General features: G+C 48.7%; 1 long non-coding RNA gene across 1 annotated transcript; it reads right to left on the bottom strand.

The window, feature by feature from the left end:
* Positions 1–608: 608 nt before the first annotated feature.
* Positions 609–9,353, bottom strand: LOC144731675 (uncharacterized). The gene is made up of 4 exons (XR_013588004.1): positions 9,236–9,353; positions 6,383–6,472; positions 4,455–4,526; positions 609–742 (listed from the first exon to the last, which is right to left on the bottom strand). It is a non-coding gene; the product is annotated as an uncharacterized LOC144731675 (long non-coding RNA).
* Between the last annotated feature and the right edge of the window lie 3,835 nt (positions 9,354–13,188).

Genomic DNA, 13,188 nt, shown 5'->3' with positions numbered 1-13,188 from the left:
GGGTGTGTGTGGAGTGGTAGTGTAGTGGTTAGCGCGCGGTGCTACAAACCCGGCGACCCAAGATCGATTCCCACTCGCGGCCAACACCAGTGACTATTATCTGAACCGGTCCTGGACCTCCCCTAGGTCGACTCAGCCTTAAATCGGTACCTGATGCGATGTGTAAATATCGCCACTCGGGAGACAAAGGCGGCCGGGCGTCGTGCCGGCCTTCATAGGTGTTCGCTAACGGCACTTGCCCCAACAGTCTGCTGAGGCTATACGGGGGATCTTTGTGTGTGCGTGCGTGTGTGAGTGAGTGCGTGCATGTGTGCGTGCGTGTGTGTGAGTGAGCGCGTATGTGAGTGAGTGCGTGTGTGCGTGCGTGTGTGCGTGCGTGTGTGCGTGTGTGTGTGTGAGCGCGTGTGTGAGTGAGCACGTGTGTGAGTGCGTGTGTGTGTGAGAGTGAGCGTGTGAGAGTGCGTGTGTGTGAGTGCGTGTGTGAGTGCGTGTGTGTGAGAGTGCGTGCGTGTGCGCGTTCGTTCGTTTATTTACGGCCTCTGCTTGAGATCGTGAATATAGCTTCTAGGAAAAGAACGCTTCGAAAATGACACTGGAGCAGAACGTCGTAATGTAATTGAACACCTTTTTATTGAACGAGTGTCGACACTGCATTGTGCCTGTATCTGCATCCCCTTTGCACCGGCTTCGTGTTGAACTCCACATCAGTGCACAGCCCTTTGCCGAACCTAAGACCGATCGTCTGGGAGAAAAACAACAACAGAGAGGTGGCTCCGAGGTCAGAGGTCAGAACGCTGAGCTGGCAAACGCTGAGATCCTGGGTTCGAGTGATAGGAATCGGCCGCTGCTGTACACGGTGATGATTAAACGCAGTGAGTTGATGGTCTCATCCCGGTCACCAACAACTCGCATAGAGACTCATAGACTCACACAGAGACCCATAGACTCACATAGAGACTCATAGACTCACATAAAGACCCATAAACTCGCATAGAGACCCATAGACTCACCTAGAGACTTATAGACTCACATAAAGACCCATAGACCCACACAGAGACCCATAGACTCACATAGAGACTCATAGACTCACAAAGAGACCCATAAACTCGCATAGAGACCCATAGACTCACCTAGATACTCATAGACTCACATAAAGACCCATAGACCCACATAGAGACCTATATACTCACATAGAGACTCATAGACTCACATAGTGACCCATAGACTCACATAAAGACCCATAGACTCACACAAAGAAACACAGACTCATACAGAGACCCATAGACTCACATAGTGACCCATAGACTCACATAGAGACCCATAGACTCACATAGTGACCCATAGACTCACATAAAGACCCATAGACTCACATAGAGACCCATAGACTCACAGAGTGACCCATAGACTCACATAGAGACCCATAGACTCACATATAAACTCATAGACTCACATAGTGATCCATAGACTCACATAAAGACCCATAGACTCACATAGAAACCCATAGACTGACACTGAGACCCATAGACTCACATAGCGACTCATAGACTCACATAGAGACCCATAGACTCACCTAGAGACTCATCGACTAACATTGAGACCCATAGACTCACATGGATACCCATAGACTCACGTAAAGACCCACAGACTCACATAAAGACCCATAGACACACGTAGAGACTCATCGACTAACATTGAGACCCATAGATTCCGATAGTGACCTATAGACTCACACAGATACCCATAGTCTCACATAAAAACCCATAGACTCACATGGAGACCCATAGACTCACATAAAAACCCATAGAAACACACAAAACTGAGTTGTGATCAACCAGCTTTTCAAGTGCAGTTGATGATCTCAACCTAGTCACCAAAAAAAAAAACCCGCTTCACATTTAATGTTGCTTCTGTTGCTTAAATGTGGCTACATCCGAGCGCCCTGAGAATGAACAAACTCAAGTCAATGTATATCGGGTTCTAGATTTGAAGCTTTCGTGACTGCAAGGATTCATATTCTTAGGTTTTTTCGGTAAAGTAACGTAGGTAAAAAATAAAAATTAATAAAACTAAAATGAAAATAAAATAAAAATTTCCTACGTGACTTTACCGAAAAAACCTAAGAATATGTATATCGGGTTGACCATCACGGGGCCGGGCGCGCTCGAAACAACGCGCGCAGGCAAGCGGCTTGTCCAGGCGGAGCCGAGCACGTTCCTGACGGCCAAAACCCAAACAAAACCCAAACAAAACCCAGAGGTACGGCGACATCACGCCACATCGGGGGCCCTCTCGTTCCCAGCGAGCGCGCGCCGGGTGACCCTAATTGGTCGGAGGGAGTGGGCACATTTGGATAATGACGGTGGCTCCCCGCAGCCTGACCAAACACGCAGACCCCGAGAGGTCCAGGCCGTGCTCGACAACGACGAAGAAGCGCTGACCGGCGCCTGGATGAAGATTGCGTCCACGCGAGAAGGTTTGGAGGGGTATTCTTAGGTTTTTTTCGGTAAAGTCACGTAGGTAAAACATTAAAATTAATGAAAGTAATTTTTTATTTTATTTTACTTTTATTAGTTTTAATGTTTTACCTACGTGACTTTACCGAAAAAAACCTAAGAATATGAATCCTTGCAGTCACGAAAGCTTCAAATCTAGAATTAATGTTTGGAGGGGGCCCAGCCCGGTGGTGGTGCAGCGGAGGTCAGGGGTCACCGAGGCCGAGACCTCCAGAGTTCAAATCCGCGATTCGCCTCCACCGCCACCACCCCCGAGGTCGCCACTCGTGATTTAGAGCGGGTTCACAGAGTGCAGCGGGGTAACGCGGCTCAGCCCCGTCACCTGCACGGAGACCCAGAGACTTGCATAGAGACCCAGAGACTTGCATAGAGACCCAGAGACTTGCATAGAGACCCAGAGACTTGCATAGAGATCCAGAGACTTGCATAGAGACCCAGAGACTTGCACGGAGACCCAGAGACTTGCATAGAGACCCAGAGACTTGCATAGAGATCCAGAGACTTGCATAGAGACCCAGAGACTTACATAGAGATCCATAGACTTGTATAGAGATCCATAGACTTGCATAGAGACCCATAGACTTACATAGAGACCCAGAGACTTGCATAGAGACCCAGAGACTTGCATAGAGATCCATAGACTTGCATAGAGACCCATTAATTTACATAGAGACGCATATACTTACACAGAGACTCATAGACTTACATAGAGACCCAGAGACTTGCATAGAGACACAGAGACTTACATAGAGATCCACAGACTTACATAGAGACCCAGAGACTTGCATAGAGATCCATAGACTTGCATAGAGACCCATTAATTTACATAGAGACGCATATACTTACACAAAGACTCATAGACTTACATAGAGACCCATATACTTGCATAGAGACCCATAGACTTACATAGAGACCAATAGACTTACACAGAAACCCATAGACTTAAATAAAGACCAATATATTTACACAGAGACGCATAGACTTACACAAAGACACATAGACTTGCACAGAGACTTACATAAAGACCCATAGATTTACACAGAGTCGCATAGACTTACACAGATAACCATAGACTTACACAGAGACGCATAGACCTACACAGAGACCCATAGACTTACATAGGGGAACCCATCGACTTACATACTGAGAACCATAGCCCTACATACGGAGACTCATAGACTTACATACGGACACCTGTAGACCCATCTACGTATAAACAGAGACCCATAGATTACATGGACATGTTTCCAAAGAGTGTTGATTGATTAAACAAAATACAACCCAGAAACGTTTAATCCACAGACCTGGACTCTATCGGAATGAATCTGAAACAGAAGACAATTTGCTCGTTTGAATCACTCAATTGTTTACGTGGGCTGAAGCCATCAACTCGCGACACCTGAAAATCAATTTCAATCAGGGCCGGGTGCAACCTCGGATCGAACTCAGGCGTTCTAACCAATGAGTGGGATACACTCCCCATTGTGTTCAGGATGCGCTGGGTCTGATGAAAATCGCTCTAAGATGTCACGCCATTGTGTGGCTCCCGTCCATCACTCCCTCCCCTTCTCCCTCCTCCCCCCTATCCCCTTCTCCCACCCCCTCTCCCCTCCCCTTCCCCTCCACCCTCCCTCCCCCCTCTCCCCTTCTCCCTCCCTCTCCCCCTCACCCCTTCTCCCTCTCCCTCCCCCTCCTCCCTCCCCCACCACCCCCTCCTGCTCCTCACCCTTCTCCCTTCCCCTCCTACACCCTCCCCCACACTCCCTCCCCCTCTCCCCCTCTCCCCCCTATCCCCTTCTCCCTCCCCCCTCTTCCCTTCCCCCTCCTCCCTCCCCCACCACCCCCTCCTTCTCCTCACCCTTCTCCCTCCCCCTCCTCCACCCTCCCCCACCACTCCCTCCCCCCTCCCCCACCACTCCCTCCCCCCTCTCCCCTTCTCACCGCGTCTCGGTGTAGGGAATCCGCCGCTCCAAGTCGCCACGGTATGCGCCGCTTTCGCGAGCCGACGATTCACTGGCGGAAGAAGGTAAGGAACAACAGGTTCCACGCTGCCCACCAGGGATTATTTGTCTGTCTGATTGTGTGTCGTGCATAAATAAATATATAATACAAACAGCTCTTTGATTGGTGGAGACCTACTGCTGGGTACGGAGAGGGGAGGAGCCTAAGGGAGGGGGGGTCAGCGGAGGGGACTGAGGGAGGGGGGGTCAGGGGAGGGGCCTAAAGGAGGGGGGGTCAGGGGAGGGGCCTGAGGGAGGGGGGGGGTAAGGGGAGGAGCCTAAGGGAGGGGGGGTCAGCGGAGGGGCATGAGGGAGGGGGGGTCAGCGGAGGGGCCTGAGGGAGGGGGGGTCAGGGGAGGAGCCTAAGGGAGGGGGGGTCAGCGGAGGGGCCTGAGGGAGGGGGGGTCAGGGGAGGGGCCTAAAGGAGGGGGGGTCAGGGGAGGGGCCTAAGCAAGGGGGAGGGGCCGATAGTTAAGGAGGCTGGCTACCTGGCTGGCTGCCTGGCTACCTCAAGTCAATTTATCTTGCATTCAGGTAGGAACAACAGGTTCCACACTCCCCACCAGGGACTATTTGTCTGTCTGTCGTGCATATTTGTCTGTCGTGCACGAATGCGCTGTCCAACCAAGCTCCTACCTGCCCACTCCGAAGGAACGTGTTTTAACTCACTCTGTCTGTGGTTGTTGTTGTTGTTGTCGTATCCTCAAATCTTGTAACTTAATTTTAACCCACTTCCCAATGTGGTATCGACTGCGAACTTGGTATACGTATGTCATACTGATGACAATACTCTATTCTATCATAAAAATGAACAAAAACATTTTAAACAATCTTTTTACACGCTTTCTATGAACTCACTCTGTCTGTTGTTTTTGTCGTATCCTCAAATCTTGTAGCTCAATTTTAACCCACTTCCCAATGTGGTATCGACTGCAAATTTGGTATATTTATGTCATAGCGATGACAATTCTATATTCTACCATTCTTTTTTTTAACATTATCTTTGATGTTATGTTTCGGCTTGGGTCTCATTGTCCACGCTCAACTGACGTTGGCTGTAATTGGCCACGGCCCCTTACGTTGTGGCAAGCTTCCGCGCCACTTCCGAGAGTCGTGGAGTTCTGCCATTACTAGTACATTGCATAAAAGCGTGTTTTAAAGACACGATTTTTAAAAAATATTATGTTTGTAGACTTTGCGCGGAAAATAAATTCCTCGCGATATGTGGAAGCGGGCGAGTGTGCCATGTCGCACCGTGCTGCTTTACGACCCGCTCACGTTCGGTTCGTCCGCTTGGGTCCATCTCACATGATCCTTGTTTTTATTTCCTATTATTTGCTATTGTTTAAAATCTATATATAGATCTAAAAAAAATTAACCCGTAAAAACAAAGTTTTTCACTATAAATCCTTTATGTGCGTGGCGGCTAGAGTCATCTCGTCCTCTGGCTTGAGATGGCTGTCACCTATGGGTCAGATGATTGCCTTCCACCATTAAGCAATTGGTAATTAAATATAAAAAAAAATTCCTAAAAAGTGTAAAATTTAGGAATTTTTTTTAACGAAAATAAATTGTCACGCACAACGATTCTGTGTGCAAAATATCAGCTCGATTGGATCACGGGAAGTGGGTTAAAAAACGACCGAAAGATTTGCACGGTCGTAAGCGTGCAAGCAAGCAAGCAAGTGAACTTAATATAAAGGATTTAAAAAACATATATTCCTTCCATTCTCAATCCACTGCTGATTGAAGGCCTCCCCCGCACATTGTCGGTCGTTGAGGTTTTTCGTTTTGTTTTGAACATACTTCACCACGCTGGTCAGTGCACGTTTGGTGAAGGGGGAGACGGACAGGACTGCTTTTGCTCACTTGCCAAAGCTGTTAGCCCGGAGCCAGGAATCCAACTGGGACTGCTGGGTTCGTAGCGCTGCGCGATGACCCAGTTCCACCACTTCACTCCTAAAAAAATGAAAACGTTCCCACAAAATATCTAATTCACCATCGTAGCATCATGTTGTAATCATCTCAAAAACTGTCCGGTATTTGCTCTACATTGACCATTCTCTTCTATTTTTGCCCATGGCAATGCGGTGTAGGAGCTCGATACCAACGTCGACTTGAGCTGCTGCTGGCCACTGTGAGAGGGCTTCAGCAGAGAGAGAGTTCGTGTCGCGTCGCTGAGCGCGCAGACCGCAGTGGGTTCACTGTGGGGTCAATAGTTGTGGGTCGCATGGCCACGATCTCACCGCTGTGGCTCGTGTCTTTAATGTGTCTTTATGTGTCTCTGTGTATCTCTGTGAGTCTCAATGCATCTCTCTGGGTCTCTATGTATCTCTGTGGGTCTCTATGTATCTCTATGGGTCTCTTTGAGGTTGCTCTATGGTTCATAGCTTGGGTTGCATAGCCACAATCGCATCGCTGTGGCTCGTGTTTCTAATGTATCCCCTATCAATCTATCTGGGTCTCTATGAGTCTATTATTATTATTTGGTTCTTTCGGTTAAGTCACGTCTAAAGATAAAATAATGAATTAAATTAAATAATAGAATACGACGTTTCGATTGCAACACAAGCAATCATCATCAGGTATAATGCAATAGCGACATAAAATCTAACCAGAAAACTATAGACAGACATATTAGCAGACAGATATCACCAAGATACATAGCGAGAGCAACACAGGTAACAGAGAGGGGTGATCGTCTCTGTGGGGTGGCCTTAAATAGACAGAGGGGGGGCGGAGGCAGAAAGAGGGAGGGGGGTTAGACAAAAAAAAATTAGCATATCAATGAGTGGTCAACAGACGTGGTGCTGCAAGTACGATGACACGGCAAGCAAGCCTGAAAATACGTAATCAACCAGGCTATGCGTTAATTGTGTGTTGACCGACCCTCTGTGTTGTATTACATTAGATTTCGATATTTTACTAGGTTATTTAATTTTAGTGTGTCTTTCTCCTGATTTTCAGGCTTGCTTGCCGTGTCATCGTACTTGCAGCACCACGTCTGTTGACCACTCATTGATATGCTATTTTTTTCTCTAACCCCCCTCCCTCTCTCTGCCTCCGCCCCCCCTCTGTCTATTTAAGGCCACCCCACAGAGACGATCACCCCTCTCTGTTACCTGTGTTGCTCTCGCTATGTATCTTGGTGATATCTGTCTGCTAATATGTCTGTCTATAGTTTTCTGGTTAGATTTTATGTCGCTATTTCATTATACCTGATGATGATTGCTTGTGTTGCAATCGAAACGTCGCATTCTATTATTTAATTTAATTTATTATTTTCTCTTTAGACGTGACTTAACCGAAAGAACTAAATAATAATTCCTGCAGTCACGAAAGTTCTAAAATGAAGATTGAACCACTTTTACGGGGAAGTTTTAAGCTTATCTTTTTTCTCTCTCTCTGGCGACTTGTTTTCTCTGCCTGTGTCCTCTTTAGAATGTTCACACTTAAATTCTAACTTAGCAATCTTTGAAATACGTAATCAACCAGGCTATGCGTTAATTGTGTGTTGACCGACCCTATGTGTTGTATTACATTACATTTCGATATTTTACTAGGTTATTTAATTTTAGTGTGTCCTTCTCCTGATTTTCAGGCTTGCTTGCCGCGCCATCGCATTCGCAGCACCACGTTTTGTTGTCCACTCATTGATATGCTAATTTTTTTTCTCTAACCCCCCTCCCTCTCTCTGCCTCCGACCCCCCCCCCCTCTGTCTATTTAAGGCCACCCCACAGAGACGATCACCCCTCTCTGTTACCTGTGTTGCTCTCGCTATGTATCTTGGTGATATCTGTCTGCTAATATGTCTGTCTATAGTTTTCTGGTTAGATTTTATGTCGCTATTTCATTATACCTGATGATGATTGCTTGTGTTGCAATCGAAACGTCGTATTCTATTATTTAATTTAATTTATTATTTTATCTTTAGACGTGACTTAACCGAAATAACTCTATGAGTCTACTTTATCTAGATGTGTCAATATGGGTCTCTATTAATTTTCTCTGGATTTCTTTGTGTCTCTGTATGTGTTTACTGTGTGGTCCGTAGTTTTGTCTTCAAGGCCACAATCTCACTGTTGTGGCTTGTCTTTAATGTACATCTATGAGTGTCTCTGGGTCTCTGGATCTCTATGAATCTCCACGTGTCTCTATGCGTCTCTCTGTATCTCTACGGGTCTCTATGTATCTCTATGGGTCTCTATGAGTGTACTCTATGGTCTATAGTTTGGGTTGCAAGGCCACAATCGTACCCCTGGTCGCACCTCTTCATATTTTTCCATGAATTTTTCCTATGGGTTGGTCTATATATTTTTTGTGCATAAAACTACCGTGGCTTAACCCCAGAACAAATATCGATGATCATAACTGGCTACGTTAATCCGACGATCTAAGTCTCGCATCGTCCGTTGTACCACAGTATCGGTTACAATTACAGCGGCAGTAATGAACAAAAAAGATTCAACCGACAAAATTCAAAATCCCCCCAAAATTTCCAGGTTTAAATATATCACAGTTGGGAGCGGCTCGTAAATAACAAAGACAAAGATCACCCGTATAGACTCGACAGACTCTTGGGGCAAGTGCTGTTAGCGAGGCACCTATGAAGGACGGCACGGCACACGAGGGGGCGACCAGCACCACGCCCGACCCCCTTTGTCTCCCTAGTGGCAAACGTTTACACACCGCGCCAGGTACTAATTTGAGGCTGAGTCTACCTAGGGGGAGGCCCAGGACAGCTCCAGATAATCGTCACCGGTGTTGGCCGTGAGCGGGAATCGAACTCGGGTGGCCGGGTTCGTAGCGCAGCGCGCGAACTGCTGCACTGCCGCTCCGCTAAAAAAAAAAATCGTAAATAAACACACACACACGCGCACACAAACAGCACATAAAGATACGCAATGCACAATGCGTACGCGTCGTTTATACACCCTGATGTGACCCGTGCAATGACATAAAATTAAAAATGGGTTTTTATCTAATTTTCCACTTGAACGGCCTTATCGCAGGGCCAGCAAAATAATCACCGCGGCGAGAGAAAGAGAGAGAACGAGAGAGCGAGCGAGTGAGTGAGCACACGCGTGGCTCTGAAGGAGGCTGCGGTGATTTTTTTTCATTGGGAGCGGTGGCTCCAGTGGTTAGCGCACCGTGCTACGAAGCCAGCAACCCGAGTTCGATTCCTACTCACGGCCACCAACACCGGTGAGGATTATATGAACCGGACTTGGGCCTCCCACTCCCTCCTCTAGGTCGACTCAGCCTCAAGCGAGTGCCTTGCGTGGTGTGTACACGTCAGCACTCGGGGGACAAAAGCGGCCGGGCGTGGTGCCAGCCACCCATCCCATCGCGTGCCGTGCCGGCCTTCATAGGCGCGACTCGCAAAACAGCACTTGCCCGAAAAGTCGGTTAAGGCTATTCGGGGGATCTTTGCCTTTGATGTTTTCACTTTAGACTGGCGCTGACGTTTTGCCCGTCGCCACCACCCCCCACCTCTCGCCCCCCCCCCCCCCCCTCTATGGAGGGGATATTGCGACGACGTATATCGAAACGACCTATATAAAAACGACGTATATCGAAGCGACTGACCGGGTACGGTGGCGGTGGAGGCGACGGCTGAGAGGCGACGGATGACGAGAGAGGGAACGGACGACGATGCTGTCAGCGACGCGAGCGTGCACGCATGCGTGTTGAACTTCTTTTGCACAGCACGTAGCCAACCGCACTCATCGGAGATGCGCTGGGGAAGGACAACAACCCGAACACAGCGAGCAGCTCTAAAGAAATAAGTGTGGGTTGAGGCGACGCAAGTCGGGTCGTGGTGTTCATAAAGTGACGACGTGTTTAAATACTAGATTTGAAGCTTTCGTGACTGCAAGGAATCATATTCTTAGGATTTTTCGGTAAAGTCACGTAGGTAAAACATCAAAATTAATGAAAATAAAATAAAATAAAAACAAAAATCACGACGTTTCGGAGGCAACACAAGTCTCCGTCATCAGGTGGGACCGTCACAGCCGAATTAGCTGCATCAAGGATGACGGAGACTTGTGTTGCCTCCGACACGTCGTGATTTTTGTTTTTATTTTATTTTATTTTCATTAATTTTGATGTTTTACCTACGTGACTTTACCGAAAAAACCTAAGAATATGTGCATAAATACATTTAGTGAATCATATTGGTCGTGAAAGCCGACGTATAATGCGGTAGGATGATCAGAATTCACACCTAGGCCTCTAGAACGTTGAACTTTATTCACACAAACAGTCTCTCTTGGACAACGTTAGACTCGAGGCATGTCATGAACATCCGGGACTCTTCCGTGCGGCAAATAAAGAACGTGGAGTTAATTTGCGAGTCTCTTGCGATAACCCACGGGAAGGAACTAAAAGTTCAAGTTCAAGGTGCCCTGCCAGCGAACGGTTTCGGATTGCAGCAAGTTCTCGACATACGTCGGAGATGCGTCTCTGGAAAAGGCGACTTTATGCGAAACAACGTAAATCGAAACCTACTTTACCGTCGACTTATTCATATACATTGTGAACCCTTACGTCCCCGGGGGGAAATACATTTTTTGGGTAAAAAATGTAAGATTTCTTTTTTACAAATAAGATGTACCGTAAGTCGTCTATAGCAGGGTTAAATGTGTACGTTAATGCAAAGCGCTCGCCAGAGGTGGCGATGGAGATTGCATTTAGGGTGTCACGGTGGCTAGGAGATGTTAACTACCTCGCCTGCTATACAGGAGGTCGTGAGTTCGATCCCGACCTTGACGCCTGCCGTATATTTGGAGTGTGCGTGTCTCTCTCTCTTTCTCCACGGTTGGCTACGTACGGTGAGAAAGAGGTTCAACGTACATACCGAGTTCGTAGCGCAAGGCGCTAATCGTTACACTACCGCTCCACCGAACAAAGACAAAGATGCCCCCGTGTAGCCTTAACAAACCCTTGGGCAAGTGCTGTTAGCGAGCACCTATAAAGGTCGGCACGGCACACGAGGGGGTGGGTGGCCAGCACCACGCCCGTCCGCCTTTGTCTCCCCATTGGTGAAATTTGCACACTGGACCAGGTACTAATTTGAGGCTGAGTCGACCTAGGGGAGGCCCAGAACCGGTTCAGATAATCGTCACTGGTGTTGGCCGTGAGCGGGAATCGAACCCGGGTGGCCAGGTTCGTAGCGCAGCGCGCTAACCGCTAAACGATCAAACACACGCACACATTACCCACACACAAGTCCAGACGTGTATAGGCGTACACAGACGCCACACATGCGAACGCACAAAGACAAAGATCCCACACCCCCCGTATAACCCCAGACTCCAGTGGGCAGGGATGCCCTCCACCCACACACACACACGCGCGCAATTGCGCAAACCTCCCCCATCACCATCACCACCACCACCGCCCCCCCCTTCCCTTCCGTGATAAGAAATAAGCTGCCGTCCACAGCAACCGCTGGCTGTATATCAGCTGCTCGCGTCGAGCGCGTGTGCCGTGGCGCGTCTCACGGCGGCTGTCGACCGCACGATGTCGTTTCGAGGTGCAGCGGAGCGTGCGGTCGAGCTGAGTTGAGTTGAGTGAGCGAGCGGGCGCTGGGAATCTCGGGGTTCATCTCATTAGGCGGGGAGCCCGCTGCTGCTGCTGCTGCTATTGCTACTGCTGCTTCTATTGCTGCTGCTGCTGCTACTGCTGCTGCTATTGCTGCTGCTGCTATTGCTGCTGCTACTGCTGCTGCTACTGCTGCTGCTACTGCTGATGCTGCTTCTGCTGCTACTGCTGCTGCTGCTACTGCTGCTTCACGATGGAGCGCACCGCTCCCTTTGCATCACAGCCCCCTAGCCTCTCTCTCTCGTTGAAATGAGAGCAAGGCACAGGTGGGGGTTCGATTCCCGCTCACGGTCAACACCAGTGACCGGTCCTTGGCCTCCCCTAGGTCGACTCAGCCTCCTCAAACGAGTACCTGGTGTAGCGGTGTGTAAACATCGCCACTGGGGAGACAAAGGCGGCCGGGCGCAATGCTGGCCAACGACCCCCTCGTGTGCTCTGCCTCCCTTCGTAGATGCTCGCGAACAGCACTTGCCCCAACAGTCTGTTACAGGCTACACGGGGGGATATTTGTCTTTGTGTGTGTGCAAAGCGCGGCATTGTACAATGCCGTCTCTGTATACATGTGGTGGGGAGCGGTGGCGCAGCGGTTAGCGCGTTTCGCTGCGAACCCGGTGACGCGAGTTTGATTCCCGCTCACGGCCACCACCAGTGACGATCACCTCCCTACCGCTGTGAACACCCTGCTCCCCCCCCTCCCCCTCTGTGCAGCTCACTTCTTGTCGCTCCTTCCCTCTTTCTTCTCCCTCCCTCCCTCCCTTCCCTCCCTCCTCCCCTCTCATCATCATCATCATCACCACGCTCTCTTGGGGCTATACATCTTGGCCCGGTCATTCCTTCTCTACCTCCTCCCCTCACCCCCTCCTCCCACCACTGCCGCTCTTTCGCCCTCCCTGCTGATAATTAAAATTAAACTATTGTATTTTTAACTATATGTTTTTTTATATTATTAGGTAAGGCTCCACTGAGCAATGTAGTTTTTTTTTATATCAGAAGCGACTTTGCCGTCACAAATAATAGCGCAACGATGTGGCTTGTCATCATTGAGAAATGTACAGCAGCCTAATAC

The sequence above is a fragment of the Lampetra planeri genome, chromosome 40 (assembly GCF_965212315.1).
Source record: "Lampetra planeri chromosome 40, kcLamPlan1.2.h2, whole genome shotgun sequence".
Lineage (NCBI taxonomy): Eukaryota > Metazoa > Chordata > Hyperoartia > Petromyzontiformes > Petromyzontidae > Lampetra > Lampetra planeri.
Note: the sequence above shows the minus strand (reverse complement) of the source record. Positions and strands in the feature narration are given on the sequence as shown.